Source organism: Lampetra fluviatilis, chromosome 50, assembly GCF_964198595.1.
Source record: "Lampetra fluviatilis chromosome 50, kcLamFluv1.1, whole genome shotgun sequence".
In the NCBI taxonomy this organism is placed as follows: domain Eukaryota; kingdom Metazoa; phylum Chordata; class Hyperoartia; order Petromyzontiformes; family Petromyzontidae; genus Lampetra; species Lampetra fluviatilis.
Window position 1 is genome coordinate 9,352,573 of NC_136324.1, and position 17,090 is coordinate 9,369,662.

The 17,090-nt window shown below is 56.0% G+C and overlaps 2 protein-coding genes across 2 annotated transcripts in view; both read left to right on the forward strand.

Annotated features, from left to right (window-relative positions):
- The window catches only part of LOC144948697 (transmembrane gamma-carboxyglutamic acid protein 3-like), a 311,492-nt gene that overhangs the window by 220,426 nt on the left and 73,976 nt on the right, over positions 1-17,090 (forward strand). The window lies entirely within an intron of this gene.
- Positions 14,679-17,090, forward strand: part of LOC144948579 (uncharacterized) — a 35,975-nt gene continuing 33,563 nt past the window's right edge. Inside the window, exon 1 of the mRNA XM_078878148.1 lies at positions 14,679-14,844. The gene's annotated coding sequence lies outside the window, so the exon portion shown is untranslated. The remainder of the gene's footprint in view (positions 14,845-17,090) is intronic.

Below are 17,090 nucleotides of genomic sequence, written 5' to 3' on the forward strand. Positions count from 1 at the left end.
TGGGTCGGGTTCGAACCCACGACCTCCTGTAGACCAGGCGAGGTAGTGAACATCTCCTAGCCACCGCTGCCGCCGCTCGTGCGCCACCCCCGGACCAGCGCGGCGCTTTCAGCCGCATCGCGAAGGTGGCGCGGAGTGGGAGAGAGAGAATAGAGAGAGAGAGAGCAAATGGAGAGAGAATAGAGAGAGACTTTTCGACTTTTAAACAACTTTTATTGCCGCCAGCAGCAACAGCACTGGAGGCGATTCCGATATGAAACACACAAAGTCACCAGCAAACAAATAAAACAACCGCTATAAATCCACGCGCTGTGGCGCTAAATGTACCGCGCACAACACGAAAGAAAATTCACGTGGTGGTGGTGGTGGTGTTCATCGCGCAGAGAGCGCCGTTCCGTACGATCGGTCGGGGAGCGGCCGCGGGGAGACCACCGCTCAGCCGGCAGCGGCTCCGGCCCGGGTGAGAGGGGGGGGGGGGAAGATCGGCAGCTCTGGGGGCCGCAGCAGACGCCGCGGATCCCGGCGATCCTCCGCGGTCAGCTGCGCCACCACCGTAACCGTATACGGAACACTCAACAGAACGCGTAAGTAGTGCACAACGTGTCGTGTGTGTGAGCGAGGGCGGAGAGGTGGGGGAAACGATGAAAGGCTGTTCCTAAAGAAGCCGATAATTAGCGGTGGCGGTGGCGGAGGAGAGAAGGGCCCCCCCCCGAGCGCGGACTTAAGAGGCGCTGTGCGATTGTTGACACCTCGGCTGTGCTACCGCGCGGATCGCGCCTCGTGCCGTCAATGGGCGGCTCTGTGCGGGGGCGACCGCTTCCACGCCCGTTTCGGGGGTGGGGTGGGGGGGGTTGCGAAACGTCGCGTTATCGTTTGCGACCTCGGGACAGGAGCCGACGTAAAGCCGCAGAGAAGGAGCCGTGTGTGCCGGCACGCACGTGCGCGTGTGTGCGTGCGTGTGTGCGTGTGTTCGCGTGTGCGTGCGTGTGCGTGTGTGCGTGTGTGCGTGCGTGTGTGCGCGTGTGCGCACGTGCGTGTGTGTGCGTGTGTGCGTGCGTGTGTGCGTGTGTGCGCGTGTGCGTGCGTGTGCGTGTGGGAAGCCGCTATGGGGAGCGGTAGCGTAGCGGTTAGCGCGCTGCGCTACGAACCCGGCGGACCGGATCCGATTCCCACTCACGCCCAACACCGGTGACCATTAATCTGAACCGTTTCTGGGGCTCCCCTAGGTTGACTCAAACGAGCACCTGGTGCGATGTGTCAACGTCGCCACTGGGGAGACAAAGGGGGTCCGGCGTGGTGCTGGTCACCCACCCCCTCGTGTGCCGTGCCGGCCTTCATCGGCGCTCGCTAATAGCACTTGCCCCTTACATCCTGCGTGGGCTATGCGGGGGATCTTTGTACTTGTGTGCCGAATGGGTGAGGTTCAGGCTCACGCAGCTGCTGTGGCTGCACGGGGTACCCACTCCACATCTCCCCAAGGACCCCGGCTGACGGAGGAAGAGGAGGAGGTTGGTGTCTCGGCGAGCTGAGAGAGAGCGGAGGGCCCACGCACACCGCCTGCAGCATCCCACGTCGGAGAAGGAGGAGAAGGAGGAGGAGAAGGAGGAGGAGAAGGAGGAGGAGGAGAAGGAGGAGAAGGAGGAGGAGAAGGAGGTCTCAGCGCAGCCTCCGCTCGGTGGTCGTGAGAGCCGTGCGGCGCTGCACGGTCGACTGGTGGTCGCGGGTCGCTGAGCGCGTGGAAAATACCACCATGAATGACCGACCCACAGTCACGAAGTACCCTTGAATAGTGTGGGCCGACAACCCATCATCCCTCCAGGGTGAATTAACTCCGTACCTCTTTTTCACAAGTCAAAAATAAAAAGGGCTGTCCTGTGGAGAGGCCCGGCCGGCGTCATGGCAATGTGGAATTTCCACAGGGGGAGGGGGGTTGGCGGGGGGGAGGAGAAATACTCTGCGAATTTGACTTGACTTTTAAATGCTCTTCCTCTTCAAAAAAAATCAGACGTCCGTGTAAGCAAGCTGTGTGTGGCGTAATGAGCTAAGCAGAGGCGGGGGGTCATTCAATAAATAAACTCGCCACCCTCCTTTTGAACGGACTGAATTATCTTTGTGTATTTTGTTGCTCGTGGCGGGGGGGGGGGGCTGACGTAGAACACCTGCGGTGCCCTGGGGAGCGGTGGTCGGTACGAGCACATCAAGTGCCGGATTATATCATCCTCGTGGCAACAGGAGCTACACATGTAGTTACATATTTAGCTACATACATATATAGCAGCAACATATGTAGTAGCTACGAATGTAGTAGCTACACTTGTCACGGGCCCCGCACTTTCAAGGGCTCCGCGCTAAATGCTTTCAAGCTCTCAATTCCGGTTCAGTGATTCCGCACTTGCTCTATTACTATAGTACTATACTGCCTTCAAGTTTTATAAACGACTGGGTGTTTAAGGTTAGCGATTTGTCGTATTATCTGGCTGTATAGCAAATGAAAAAATACAATTAATTTACTATGCGAGTAAAACTATTTCCGTGTTTTAATATCTTTGTGTTTTTTTTTATTTTGGGCCCCTTCATAACAACACGCGCTACAGGCCCGGCACTCGCTCAATGCGGCACTGGGGAGACCCACTCGTTGAGGGACTACACACGGAGCCACGCTCGTCTCGTCTCTCCACGTTGCACTCCCGTCTCGTGCTTGTGTTTGTTGCTGTCGTGTTCTGACCCCCCGTGCCCCTCACTGGACGTCAGTGAAAAATTGCTTTGTAGCTCATCGGATGCATCCAGTATTCATACATATTCTGATTATGCTACTTGGGGCGCCGCGGTGGCGAGATGTTAACTACCTCACCTGATATACAGGAGGTCGTGGGTTTGATCCCAACATGAACACCTGCATATTTGGTGTGTGCGTGTTCTCCCTGTGGTTTTGTGGATTTTTCTCTGGGTCCCGCGGTGTTTTGCCTCCACAGTTAGAATGAACGTGCGTCGAAATGATGTAGAGTGTCGGGCTTCTCTACGTTTCCACGCGATGAGCCACTTCGTTGGGCTATCACGTGTGGGCAGGTCGCTTGTGAAAAAGAGCTACGTCGCTCAGTGAGCCTTACCTGGTTAAATAAAACATACTGTAGTTATAACATGGGCAGCCCTCTGCCTGTGATATAATCAGGGCACGCGGCCACCCATGAGACTCGGAAGAGAAACGCCGACTCTGACAAAGGCCACAAAAAGGGGATATGGCAAGTGCGCTTTGAAGCTTGGGGGAGATACGTGATTAAAATTGCACGGTCACGTGCTGCCCTAAACTTCACTCGTTGGTTCCTCCACCCGTGTAGAGGACTCGGTGCCTCCCAGACTCCCCACCGCATCCACCACCACCACGGTGTTCAAGCAGCACCACACTGCAGGTCACAATAACACACTCACCCAACTCACCCATTCACTCACTCACCCACTCACCACACTGCTAAGCACAATAACACACACACACTCACCCGCTCACTCACCACGCTGCAGGTCACCCATTCGCTCACTCACTCACCCGCTCACTCGCCCAACTCACCACACTGCAGGTCACAACAACACACTCACCCACTCACCCATTCACTCACCCATTCACTCACCCACTCACTCGCCCACTCACTCACTCACCCAACTCACCCACTCACTCGCCCAACTCACCACACTGCAGGTCACAACAACACACTCACTCACCCATTCACTCACCCACTCACTCGTCCACTCACTCGCCCAACTCACCACACTGCAGGTCAAAACAACACACTGACTCACTCACCCATTCACTCACCCATTCACCACGCTGCAGGTCACAACACCACACTAACTCATTCACCCATTCACTCACCCACTCACTCACCCACTCATTCACTCGCCCAACTCACCACACTGCAGGTCACAACACTTTCTTTCTACGTTCTGCTTCTTCCCTCGCACTGCGCCACGATGAAATTCCCTCCCGAGCTCTGCGTTCCCCACGCTCTTGCAATCGCTCTTGCTCAAGTACAAGGGACGTGCCACACGCCCACATCTGCTACGACCTTGGGCAATGGTACTGTTTGTTGCTGCCCGTTTGGCGTCTTTTTGGCCGTTGAGGCCCTGTGCTCGGCAACTAAGACAAGTGCGGGGAGAGAGGGGGCGCCTCTCGACGCGCCGACTACGTCTGCCGCACCTCTTTCGCACCGTACGTTGTCAGCCGTGCTCGACTTGACGAGGCGTGAGGATGAAGGCTTGGGGAGGTTTCCCACGGCGAGGTGACGACTACCGAGCTCCAGGGGCGGGGGGGAGGAGGTTGGTGACGCTCGCCCCGTCCGCTCGTCCGCACCTCAAACCCTGGGACTTTGGGCCGTGTTCGGGTGGCTCCTGGGAATCCCAGGAGACCCCAAGATTCGTTTTTGTTTTCATGTGTGTGTTTTTGTTTTTGCCGTTCAAATATTTCACCTGGGAGAGCCCTCGAGATTTGGAAGGGGACAGGGGACGTCTCGTGTGCAAGGGGTGTCGAACGGCGTCGATTGGCACGCACGGCACACGCAGCACATCGCACACGCACAGCACGCACACAGCACACACGACACACACAGCACGCACACGGCACACAGGCAGCACACACAGCACACACAGAGCACACACAACACACACAGCACACACGACACACACAGCACGCACACGGCACACAGGCAGCACACACAGCACACACAGAGCACACACAACACACACAGCACACACGACACACACAGCACGCACACGGCACACAGGCAGCACACACAGCACGCACACACAGCACGCACGGCACGCACACGGCACACAGCCACACACACATCACGCACAGCACACACACAGCCACACACACATCACGCACAGCACGCACACGGCACACAGCCACACACACATCACGCACAGCACACACTGCACACACACATCACACACAGCACACAAGGCACGCACGGCATGCACAAGGTGACGCGTGCACACACACACACTTAACTTATGGGGAATGCACCTCAGACGTAGGCGACATGCAACATATGCGTGCAGTCTGAACACGCATACCAACAGCAGCCTGCAAGGCTTATGAACACAAATGGCACTTGTATAGTTAAGTAATGTTTCTAGAAAAAAATCACCTCCGATAAACCTTTGGTATTACTAAGCCAATATTGCCGGGGCGCCCGAGGGTGAGACACAAAAAGGTTGCACTCGCAATGGCTTGCAAGTTGAGATGATTGAATAACAATAACAGCTTCAATCTTGACTTTGGGTCTTTCGGGAAAGTCACGTAGATAAGTTCAAAGAAAATAACAAAAAACTACGACGTTTCGATCGCAACACAAGCGGTCGTCATCAGGATGAACCTATCTACGTGACTTTACCGAAAGACCCAAAGAATAACAGCTTCACAGAGCAGCCATTTTCAGCGTAAAATCTCAAGGCGCTTGACATCAATGAGAACGGGGGGGGGGGGGGGGGGGGGCGGGGGGGGGGTAAGGAGTGGCTATCTTAAAATAGGAAACTCCTGAAAGAGCAATCTTTTTAGGAGGGACTTGAAGAACCCAATCCGAACCGGACTTCTTGACAGCCTTCAGCGACAGTTCCACAGTGCGGGTGCTACTTTAGTGAAGGCCCAGAGAGTGCCACAGTGCGGGTGCCACTTTAGTGAAGGCCCAGACAGTTCCAGAGTGCGGGTGCCACTTTAGTGAAGGCCCAGAGAGTTCCACAGTGCGGGTGCCACTTTAGTGAAGGCCCAGAGAGTGCCACAATGCAGGTGCCACTTCAGTGAAGGCCCAGACAGTTCCACAGTGCGGGTGCCACGGGGGCGAAGGCCCAGAGATCGCTGCCCATGGACCTGAGCTTCGTTCTGTGGATTCAGAGGAGATCCAAGTCCGCCGACCTCAGACTCCTCGTTGTTGGAACGTTGAGGGCTCAGCAGCAGCAACGCCGGCCATGTGTGCAGGTGTGAGATCGTCCAGGGCCTTGGACGTGAAGAGGAGGGCGACTTTGAATTGAATCGGGAATTCAACCAGCAACTAGGGAAGTGGTGCAATCCCAGGGGCGAGGTGACATTGTCTGGACATGCATCTTTGAGCAATTGGACGTTTGAAGTTAACGCGAATGCGCTCGCCCTGGGGGGGGGGGGGGCTCGTGAAGCAAAGGTGACGGCACGGCACGGTGCGAAATAACGGGACGATACGTTTGTTTTTGTCCGAGTAGGAAACGCAACAGAAAACATTTCGTGCTCACCGCACTGCCACCCTTGTGAAGTGAGCTGAGTGGGGGGCACTGGCGGGGGGTGGGGGGCTCGGAGACTTTCATTCATCCGTCTAGAGTGTTTTTGTTCTCTATTTTTATTAATTTAACAGGTAATGTCCCACTGAGCTACGTAGCTCTTTTTCAGAAGCGACCCGGCTCGCACAAACGACAGCTCGACGAAGTGGCTTATCGTAATGCGGAAATGTATATCGGCAGCCAATTACTCGAAGGGCGTGAGAAAAAAAACGCACACGCGACCACGAGGAGAGAGAGAGATGCAAACTCCAAATATACAGCAGCAGGCGTCGTCAGTGTCGGGATCGAACTCACGCCCTCCTGTAGACCAGGCGAGGTAGTTAACATATCCTAGCCACCGTAATGATGATGATGAGAGAGACGCAGACTCCAAATATGCAGCAGGCGTCAGGGTCGGGATCGAACCCACGTTCTCCTGTATACCAGGCGAGGTAGTTAACATCTCCGAGCCACCGTGGTGCCACTCGGTGTATCTGCTCGTGTGGGTGCTGGGACGGTGCCAATCTCCATCTCCGGCCCTGAGCCAGTGATGGAAATTGTATATGTATATGGCGGGCGCTATCGTATTTTCATCGTACAACTGCGGCGATGCTATGGAAATATTTCCCAATAGGTGGAACCTTACAGGTGGCACACTCCAGGTGATATGTTAGGGGGTATGCTACTGGCGGTACGCTATCGGTTGGTACACTGAGGACCCCCCGAGGGATGGACTGAGTGAACCCCGGACTGGGCTTTGAGCTCATGCTCAGTGTGTGGAGGGCGACGAGCCTGCAGAGCGGTGTCAGCAGGAGGGAGGAGGGGGGGGGGCCTGGAGGAAGCGCGCTCCACCTGGCAGACTCTCCCAGCGGCAGGCGGCGCAGGCGTGGGCCTCACATGTCGAGGCTGCGAGTCAGCGCTGCCAGGGCGGGCAGAGCCAAGCGAGCTCGAGCCAGAGGCGTTTGGGGTTTATTTGTGTGTGCCGAGGTGAGAATTCGAGAGAGAGAGAGCGAGTCTTCGCTCTCGAGCGTGACCTGGGTCACCAAACATCGCCTCGCGCCCTGGGCACGCGACGCGCGTCGTGGCCTCCTGTCCGCCGCTCCCTCTTCGGCGCCGGGCGTGGGCCCCAGGTGCAGCTGCAACGCCCTCGCAGCTGCACCGCCTGCGCACTCGACAGCTGCGCCGCTGCTGCTGCTGAACGCGGGGGTCGCCACCTGTCCGGGGGTTTTAACGCGGAGAGGTGCGGGGAATTGGCATTGAAATATTTCAAGTGGCAGGGATTCACTTGCAAGAGGACACTGAACAGTGGCTGGGTTTGGTCTCCAGTGGAGGGGGTTGGTGGCAGCGCCAGGACGGTGACGACGGTGACGACGATGCGATTCTGACCGAGCAACGGGCGGCACACAGGCCTTTGTTGTGCCGCACAGCCACGTGCCCACTGCGACGCACGTGTCACCCTGCCTTCACCACCACCAACATCACCACCACCATCACCACCACCACCACCACTACCATCACCACCATCACCACCATCACCACCACCACTACCACCACCATCACCAGCACCACCAACATCACCACCATCACCACCACCATCACCACCACCACCATCATCACCACGACCACCACCACCACCACCATCACACCACCACCATCACCACCATCATCACCACCACCAACACCACCAACACCACCACCATCACCACCATCACCACCACCACCATCACCACCACCACCATCATCACCACCACCACTACCAACACCACCACCACCACCACCACCACTATCACCACCACCACCGTCGTCGTCATTATCGCAGCTCGGTCGCCCGCACGCCCGGAGGCGAGGGTACCAAAAAAAATGTAAAGATCCCCCGTATAGCCTGAACAGAGTGTTGGGGCAAGTGCTGTTAGCGAGCACCTATGACGGCCGGCACGGCACACGAGGAGGTGGGTGGCCAGCACCACGCCCGGCCGCCTTTGTCTCTCGAATGGCGATGTTTTACACACCGCACCAGGTACTCATTTGAGGCTTAGTCGACCTAGGGGAGGCCCAGGACCGGTTCAGATAATCGTCACCGGTGCTGACCGTGAGCGGGCATCGAACGCGGGTGGTCGGGTTTGTCGCGCAGCGCTAACTGCTGCACCACCGCTCCCCACGAGGGCACCACCACCACCGCCTCGCCACCGATCGGGCACGCGATAAGCGAGGCCCATTGAGCAACGCGCCCCGCGAAGAGAACGCGGCACTCAGAGCCGCACGAACGCCCCTTGCCGCACCTTTGACGGGCGCGGACCCTGGAGCCCCGCGGGTCAATATTGACCGTGGCAGCGGTGGTGGGTGGTGGGGGTAAAATAAAAATAAAACAACTAAATAAATAATTTCTAGCGGCCGACAAATGAAGCGGCTATTTACGTGGCAATTAGCCTCACAAATGGGAGTCCGCATAGTCGCGGCGCTGTTGACGCGAATGTGTGCGGTCAGTGTCGGGCCGCTGTTTGTGTTGCCCCGGTATCCGCTTGAGCAATCGCGGTGCCCTGGGGGTGGAACAGAGGGGCTCGTCTGTGTGACCTCGACACCGGCCACTCCGGGACGGGTGGCGGCGGGGGTCACACAATGGGCGCTACAGTTCAGGCCCCCACCTCGGCCCCACGAGGCCACCTCAGCCCGGCGGTCTCCGTGCGTCGGGCCCTGCGGCCGCCGGCTACGGACGAGCGAGGGCGTGGGGCGGGAGGGGTTCATGACTCAGCAGGCATCGCGCGTCCTCCTCCTTCCCCTATCTGTCACCACCTCTCCTCCTCCTCTCCCCGCCGCCTCCGCCTCTCATCCTCCGCATCTCCGATTAACGCGGTCGGCTACGTACGGGGCGAAAGAAGTTCAGCAAACATACGTGCCTCCACGTAAAAAAACCACACACATTTACAAGTGTTTGTTTTTAATTTTACATTCCATCTGGGGGAGAGTTTATTCACCAGCATTGGCACAACACAAGCAACACTCTGTGATGGTGTCGATATTCAGTGACTCATCGACAGAGTCAGGTTTGCTTGAGCCAATTCTGGTGAACTGCCCGACGTTTAAAGGCAAGGACCCCCTCCCTCAGCCAGCCCCTCTCTGTGTGTTAGATTCGAATCCTCGGATGAGGTGGAACGAGATATGAGGGACAGAAGCTCGTGGAGGTAAATGATTGGTGTAGCTGACGCTACGCAGTCACGTGACTTGGGGCTTCGTGAGCCTTTGGGTCTCTGTGGACGTCGATGTACCGTGTGAGTCTATGGGTCACTGTGTAAGTCTATGGACCGTGTGAGTCTATGTGAGTGTATGGGTCTGTATTCAAGTCTGTGGATCTCTATGCGATTCTGTGGGTCTCTAAGTGAGTCTGTGGGTCTCTATGCGAGTCTGTGGGTCTCTATGCGAGTCTGTGGGTCTCTAAGTGAGTCTGTGGGTCTCTATGCGAGTCTGTGGGTCTCTACGCGTGTCTGTGGGTCTCTATGTGAGTCTGTGGGTCTCTATGTGAGTCTGTGGGTCTCTATGCGAGTCTGTGGGTCTCTATGTGAGTCTGTGGGTCTCTATGTGAGTCTGTGGGTCTCTATGCGTGTCTGTGGGTCTCTGTGTGAGCACAGTTGACGTTAGAAAAGAGGCACGGAATCAAAGATCACGGAAAGAGGAAATCCGAGCAGCAGCCGCCCCCACGCGATCGTGGAACTCTTAGCTGAGAAGATGATGATGAAGATGATGATGAAGATGAAGATGATGCAGATGATTATGAATATGATGATGATGCACAGGGCGTGTGGTGGGAGGCCCTTATCCAGCAGTGGGTGGACGTGGCGTGTTGAGCGCCGTGTACAAGTTCACGTGCGAGTGGCGCTCCCCGGAGCTCTCCCCGCGAGCCCCCACCGAGCCCCCCCCCCCCCCTCCAGACTTCAGACCGCGCCGCCCCAGACGCTGGACGGCGCGCGCGCAATGTGAGCGCCACGTGGAACAACGCTGCACCACACGGCCTCTCAGATAAATAATTACAGTGGCCGGGGGCGCGGGGGGCTGTGTGGGGGGGGGGGGCACACCCGCACTTGGCACCTACCCCCCTCCCCATCCATCATCCATCCCCGCCCCCACCACCACCACCTCCACCACCACCACCTCCGCCACTACCTCCACCACCACCAGCACCACCACCACCACGCTCCCGCGCGGTGTCGCTCGGCGCGGTCGCCCCTGGCCCCCTGCCCCCCCCCCCGCCCGGGAACGGTGCCTTCGGCGCCATCGCCCGAGGATTCGTCCACGTGCGATCCACCAAATCCTCAATGCTGCTGCTGCTGTCGCCTCGACACTGCTGGGTCGCAGGCCACGAGCGCCTCGTGGCAGAGATTCGTGAAACTATTGGACGTCTGTGAAAAAGAGTTTCGTAGCTTATCGGATTCCTCCAAGGATAAATAAACATTCTTATTATTATTCGCGAGGATTGCCACCTGTCTGGGTTTGGCCCGGGACAGTCCCGAGTGCTGTTTGTGTTCGGCTGACGGGGACTGATTCTTAACGGAGACCGTGATCAATATCAACACAATACCAGATGTGTCTCTGTGTACGTCTGTGGCTCTCTGTGTACGTCTGTGGCTCTTTGTGTAAGTCTGTGGTTGTCTATGTAAGTCTATGGCTCGATATATGTCTATGCATAATGTAAAAATCGTGAGCACATTCGAAAATAACGCTGTCTTAATTATATGCTTTTAAGATGGGCCATGACCCGAAACGTCACCCACATTGTTATTGAGGAGGGTGTTGAGTTATTTTGTTCAATGTGCACCACCACCAACGGAGCAGAATCACCAAATAATTAGTCTATTTTATGGATCATGCCATTATATTTAGGTCTATAATTATGTATGAAAGTCTATGGATCATGTTAGTCTATGTGAGTCTATCGGGGTATATGTGAGTCTATGGGTCTCTATGTGAGTCTATGGGTCTCTATGTGAGTCTATGGGTCTGTACGTGAGTGTATGGGTCTCTATGTGAGTCTCTCGGGGTCTATGTGAGTCGATGGGTCTGTATGTGAGTCTATGGGTCTCTATGTGAGTCTATGGATCTCTACGTGAGTCTCTCGGGGTCTATGTGAGTCTATGGGTCTGTATGTGAGTCTATGGGTCTCTATGTGAGTCTATGGGTCTGTATGAGAGTCTATGGGTCTCTATGTGAGTCTATGGATCTCTACGTGAGTCTCTCGGGGTCTATGTGAGTCTATGGGTCTGTATGTGAGTCTATGGGTCTGTATGTGGGTCTATGGGTATCTATGTGAGTCTATGGATCTCTATGTTAGTCTATGGGTATCTATGTGAGTCTATCGGTCTGAAGGGAAGTTTATGGGTCTCTATGCGAGTCTATGGGTATGTATGCAAGTATATGGATGATGTTAGTGATGATGTAGGGAGCGGAAGTGTTGCGCTACGAACCCGGCGACCCGAGTTCGGTTCCCGCTCACGGCCATTGCGAACCTCGTGGTCACTGCGAACCCCGTGACCCTCGCCAGCGAGACTCACGGCTCCCCCCCCCCCCACCACGGCTCGGCCGTCATCCCTGCCCCACACTCGGTCACAAGCAATGAAGCCCTCAATGTGCAGCCGCTGTAGTTCGCACCCTGCCCAGGGATTATTGGTGGTGGGGTGGTGGGGGGTACACAACACAGTTGCTGCGCACCGCGCCACGGCTCCAATCGGTTCAAACGGCACGATGATTAAAGTTGTACCAGAGAGAGAGAGAGTGTGTCTGTGGGAGTTGGGCTTAACAAGGAAGGACAGGGTGGGAGATGGAGAAGTGAGAGGAAGACTCAAGGTGGTAGAAGTCACAGAGAAGATGAGAGAGAGAGAAAAGGCTCTGGTGTGGTTCGGTCGTGTGGAGAGGCAGCGGGAACATGATGTGGGTCAGACGGTGCAGGTGTTGCAAGTTGAAGGAAAGAGATGAAGAGGAAGGCGGCAGCAGACGAGGTGGGGGAAGGGGGGGCAGCGTGGAGAAGGTTGCCAATGACGGCGGAACACCTCCACACGAGTGGGACACACGCGTGTGGAGGAGGAAGAAGCTGGAGAGTTTAACGCGCGTCTTGAATTGATAAATTGTTTCGATTCAAAGCTTTCGTGACTGTAGGGATTCATATTCTTGGTTCTTTCGGTAAAGTCACGTAGAAGGGAAATAATAAAATGATAAAAATAAAACAATACAATTATCACGACGTTTCGATTGCAACACAAGCAATCATCATCAGGTGGATGTTTCTTCTTAACGTTAGCACCATGGACTAACTTTTTTCAAATTTTCTTGCTGTGTTTTTCACACCTGATGATGATTGCTTGTGTTGCAATCGAAACGTCGTGAGAACTTTATTGTTTTATTTTTATAATTTTATTATTTCACTTCTACGTGACTTTACCGAAAGAACCAAGAAGTTGAGCAATTGTGTTTATGGTTATTGGTTTATAGGAGATTGGGAACAGAGAGGCGATGGGGAGAGGCCTCATCACCGGCACCTCTGAAGAGTAATCCGTCTCTGCTCACCGATGACCCCAGGGTCGACAAGCAGCTCAGCAGTCCAAGGTGTGGTGTCGATATGAGCCTAGCCAATCGCATTCGTGGGGATTTTCATCAAATTATAACTTCAATTCTAGATGTGAAGCTTTCGTGACTGCAAGGATTCATACTCTTAGGTTTTTTCGGTAAAGTCACGTAGGTAAAAAATAAAATTAAAAGTTAATAAAAGTAATAATGGAAATAGAATAAAATAATAAATCACGACGCATCAACCTTGATGCAGTAATTTTAGCTGTGACGGTCTCACCTGATGACGGAGACTTGTGTTGCCTCCGAAAGGTCGTGATTTATTATTTTATTTTATTTCCATCATTGCTTTTATTAACTTTTAATTTTATTTTTTACCTACGTGACTTTACCAGAAAAAACCTAAGAGTTATAACGTCAAGTTGTTGTTATTATTATTCGCTTATATATTTGTGTGCCCAGAAATTCCTCACGACTCTTTATTTATTTTTAAAGAAGGTCCTGACAGGGGCTTCGCAGTAAGGAGGGGAGCGATGACGACGGCCACGATGCTGCTGCTGCTGCCCCGTGCGTGGTCCCAACCCGAGTGGCAGCGATCCGCAGGTTCAGGCGCGGCGTTTGGCCAATCGCGGCGACATATCCAAGCGTGTCGGGATCGTCCCGTTCGAATGGACGCACAGGAGGCTGCATCGTCCCCCCACACCCCCCCCACCGAAATCCCAGCTGCTGCTTCTGCTGTCCTCACACCCCCCCCCCCCCCATGGCTCCACCCCCCCTCTATGGCTCCATCACCCCCCCTGGCTCCATCACCCCCCCCCATGGCTCCATCACCCCCCCCCCCATGGCTCCATCACACCCCCCCCCCATGGCTCCATCACCCCTCCCCCCATGGCTCCATCACCCCTCTCCCCATGGCTCCATCACCCCCCCCCCATGGCTCCATCACCCCCCTCATGGCTCCATCACCCCCCCCATGGCTCCATCACCCCCCCCCCCATGGCTCCATCACCACCCCCCCATGGCTCCACCACCCCCCCCATGGCTCCATCTCCCCCCCCCCATGGCTCCATCACCCCCCCATGGCTCCATCACCCCCCCCCCCCACGGCTCCATCACCCCTCCCCCATGGCTCCATCACCCCCCCCCATGGCTCCATCACCCCCCCCCCCCATGGCTCCATCACCCCCCCCCCATGGCTCCATCACCCCCCCCCATGGCTCCATCACCCCCCCCATGGCTCTATCACCCCCCCCCCCCATGGCTCCATCACCCCCCCCCCATGGCTCCACCCTCCCCCCCCCATGGCTCCACCCCCCCCCCCCCCCCATGGCTCCATCTCCCCCCCCCCCACGCCCGATCTGATCCGGGTTTTGTCCGTGGAAAAGGTGGCGACCCTGGTGTTACCCCCCCACTCACACAATGCCAGGCCGTGTGTCGTGTTTGCCGTGCGCTGGAATTGCCACAGTCCCCCCCCCCATCCTCTTGCTCCCCCCCGCCCTCCCCCCCTTCCCCCCCCGGCTCCCCTCCCCGGTGCCCCCTCTGACGCGGGTGGCGATCCTGCCGCGTGTTTTGCTTTAGCGCCGCCGCTGAACAGCCGCCGCAGCTGTGGCGCTGAACAAACCACAATCAGAGCCCTGAGCAAGCACCGCTCCCTGTTCTCCCTGCTGCCTTCTCGCTCTTCGCGTTGCTGGGGAACGGCCACGGATGGCGGTGGGGGTGGCAGGCGGGGGGGGGGGGCGGGTGCCCCCCTCCCCCGACCCCCCGCTTGAGGGCAAACGCGGCTCTGCCATTGGCAGGGCGCTGGGGCCAATTATGGCGCGGGAGGGATGAAAGGGGCGCGCTGGGGAGAGGAGCGCGCAGAGCCAGAGAGAGAGAAGAGCGGCCGTGAGAGACGGGAGAAGAACGGCGGAGAGAGGCGGCAAAGGAGCGGAGAGGCGCGGCGGGCAGAGCGAGAGGGCAAGGGGCTCCCCCCGCGACAACGAGCGCGACCCGGCACGAGGAGGAGGAGGAATCCCAGTAAGTGTTCGTGGTGCCAATGGCACGTGGCGCGCACAGCTCGCTCACACGGGGAACGGTCGTCTGTGTTCGAGTGGCAGGTGCTGAGTTGTACCGAGACAACTCAGCTTTATGACGGGACGCCTCTGCGCAGTGTTGATGACTCGAGACACGTGCCCGGGGTTGGTTCTGTGGACGAGAGGTGGCGACCCGACTGGGAGCGCGCGCGCGTGCGTGCGCGTGCTCCACAGTGCCCCACCTGCCCGGTCTGCACGGGCCCCGTGGAGCAGAGCCGCGATGCGCCCCCCCCGCCCCCGGGTGCATTACAGCGACGCCCGATTCCAAAGAGCGAAGATCGAGCGCAGCTTCTCTGTTAAAAAGAAAAAAAGAAGCAATCGGTGCCGTGTACAGGAACGACTCTAGATGAGTGTCTACCACGTGATTAGGAACGCCGCGATTTTGTCAACTGTGACGTCCGCATGTTCGTGCGCGTGGTCACCACGTGATGCGCGAGTTTAGCTTGCGCGCAAAGGGATCAGCGCCGTGGATGTTGTCCACGGCCGTCGATCTCACGATCGGGTTCCGCTCCCGCGACTCGTGCCGTGATATCTGCCGCCCCCCCCCCAGCTCCAGAGTGGCGATTCCTAGTTCAAGGCTGCGATGCACAGGCGGAATCAGCTGGTACAGCTGTACCGGCTGGTATACAGTGGGTACAATTAATATAGCTGGTACACAGTCGGTAACAGCTGGTACAGCTGGTACACATTCGATACCAGCTGGTACAGTTGGTACGCAGTCGGTAACAGCTGGTATACAGTCGGTACCAGCTGGCACAGTTGGTAACGCTGTCGGTAACAGCTGGGCTACTCGCTACGATAGCAGGTCCTGCGCTGGCTCATGAACAACGGCGTCTGATCGACGTCGTTAACACGGCAGGAGGCTTTACCCTTTCCGGCAACAATCCGCCGTGAAGATGTTCACACACCGCTCACAAGGCATCGATTTCTTATTAATGTCACCCGACATCACTAATGAATAAGAACGCGGCTTTGCCAATCGTCTGCTGGATGAAGGCCTTACACCACGCCGCGTGGATCGTGGAGGTTGTTTGACCATACTTCACCACGCCGGTCAGCGCGGGGTTGATGATGGGGTGGAGGTCAGGGCCGGTTCAGACATTTTTCGCCACTGATGTTACCGTGGTCGGGAATCGAACTCGGGGTTGTTGGGCTGCGTTAACTTCTGCACGGCTGCCGTGCCTGGTGCATGAGGTTATATATATAGAACTACTGTGCCTGTGTTCATGCTTCATTCATTATTTATTCAAATATTTCACCTGGAAAAGCACCTTGAGGTGGAACGTCGCGGGGGGGGGGGGTTCCAGGGCAGGGCAACACAGCTGGACGCGTCTCAGTGTTCAGTGATGGAAATTCCACGTTCGTGTGGCAGGTGGCAGTTTATCCACAGCTCACGCATTGCGTGCTGCTCGCAAAATCCCAGATCAAGTTGATCATGCGGTGGGTTTCTTTTGGTTGGGCTCATGGTGGTTTATGGTGCATAAGGCGCTTCATAAAAAGTAGAGGTTGTTGTTATGATTACGATGATATTTGTTGTTATGATTATGGTGATATTTGTTGTTATTATTATGGTGATGATATTTCACGCGAGGTTGGTTGTCTCGCTGTGCCATCTAACCTCGACAAAGTTCCACGCGGTGTGCGTGTCAACTTTGACTGCCGCGGGCAACACGTGTGTAATTATAAATACGCGATTGTCTCTCAATTATCCACGAATTAACAGTGCACAGTTTTTATTTTAAAATACCATCGCTTCGCTTTTTAAACATTTATAGTTACGACATTTATATTTTGCCAGCAATGGAACTCGTAAAGGTCAACGGAATATGAAGTGCACGGGTGAAGGTGCAGACCCTGCAACTGGTTGGCTCGTACCACTCCTGGCAGAAGGGGGGCCACCACTAGAAGGGGGGCTGTAGCGACCCCCCCCCCCTCCCGACCTCGAGAGAGTATTTCTCCACTACTCTGGCTGTCGCCTGATGATGCTGGTTGCTGTAATTACCGGCGAAACGTCACGGTTCTCAAATTATAAACGTCGTGGGTTCACTCTCCAACACACAGCCGCTGTGTGGCTGTACTCGTAACGAATTGGCACGTTTTGTTTACGTGACAAACCTTACTAATTGGCTGTGTCGGGTGGTAGCAGGTTTAGCGACACATTTATGCGATCTAAAGCAAAAAAACCGGTAT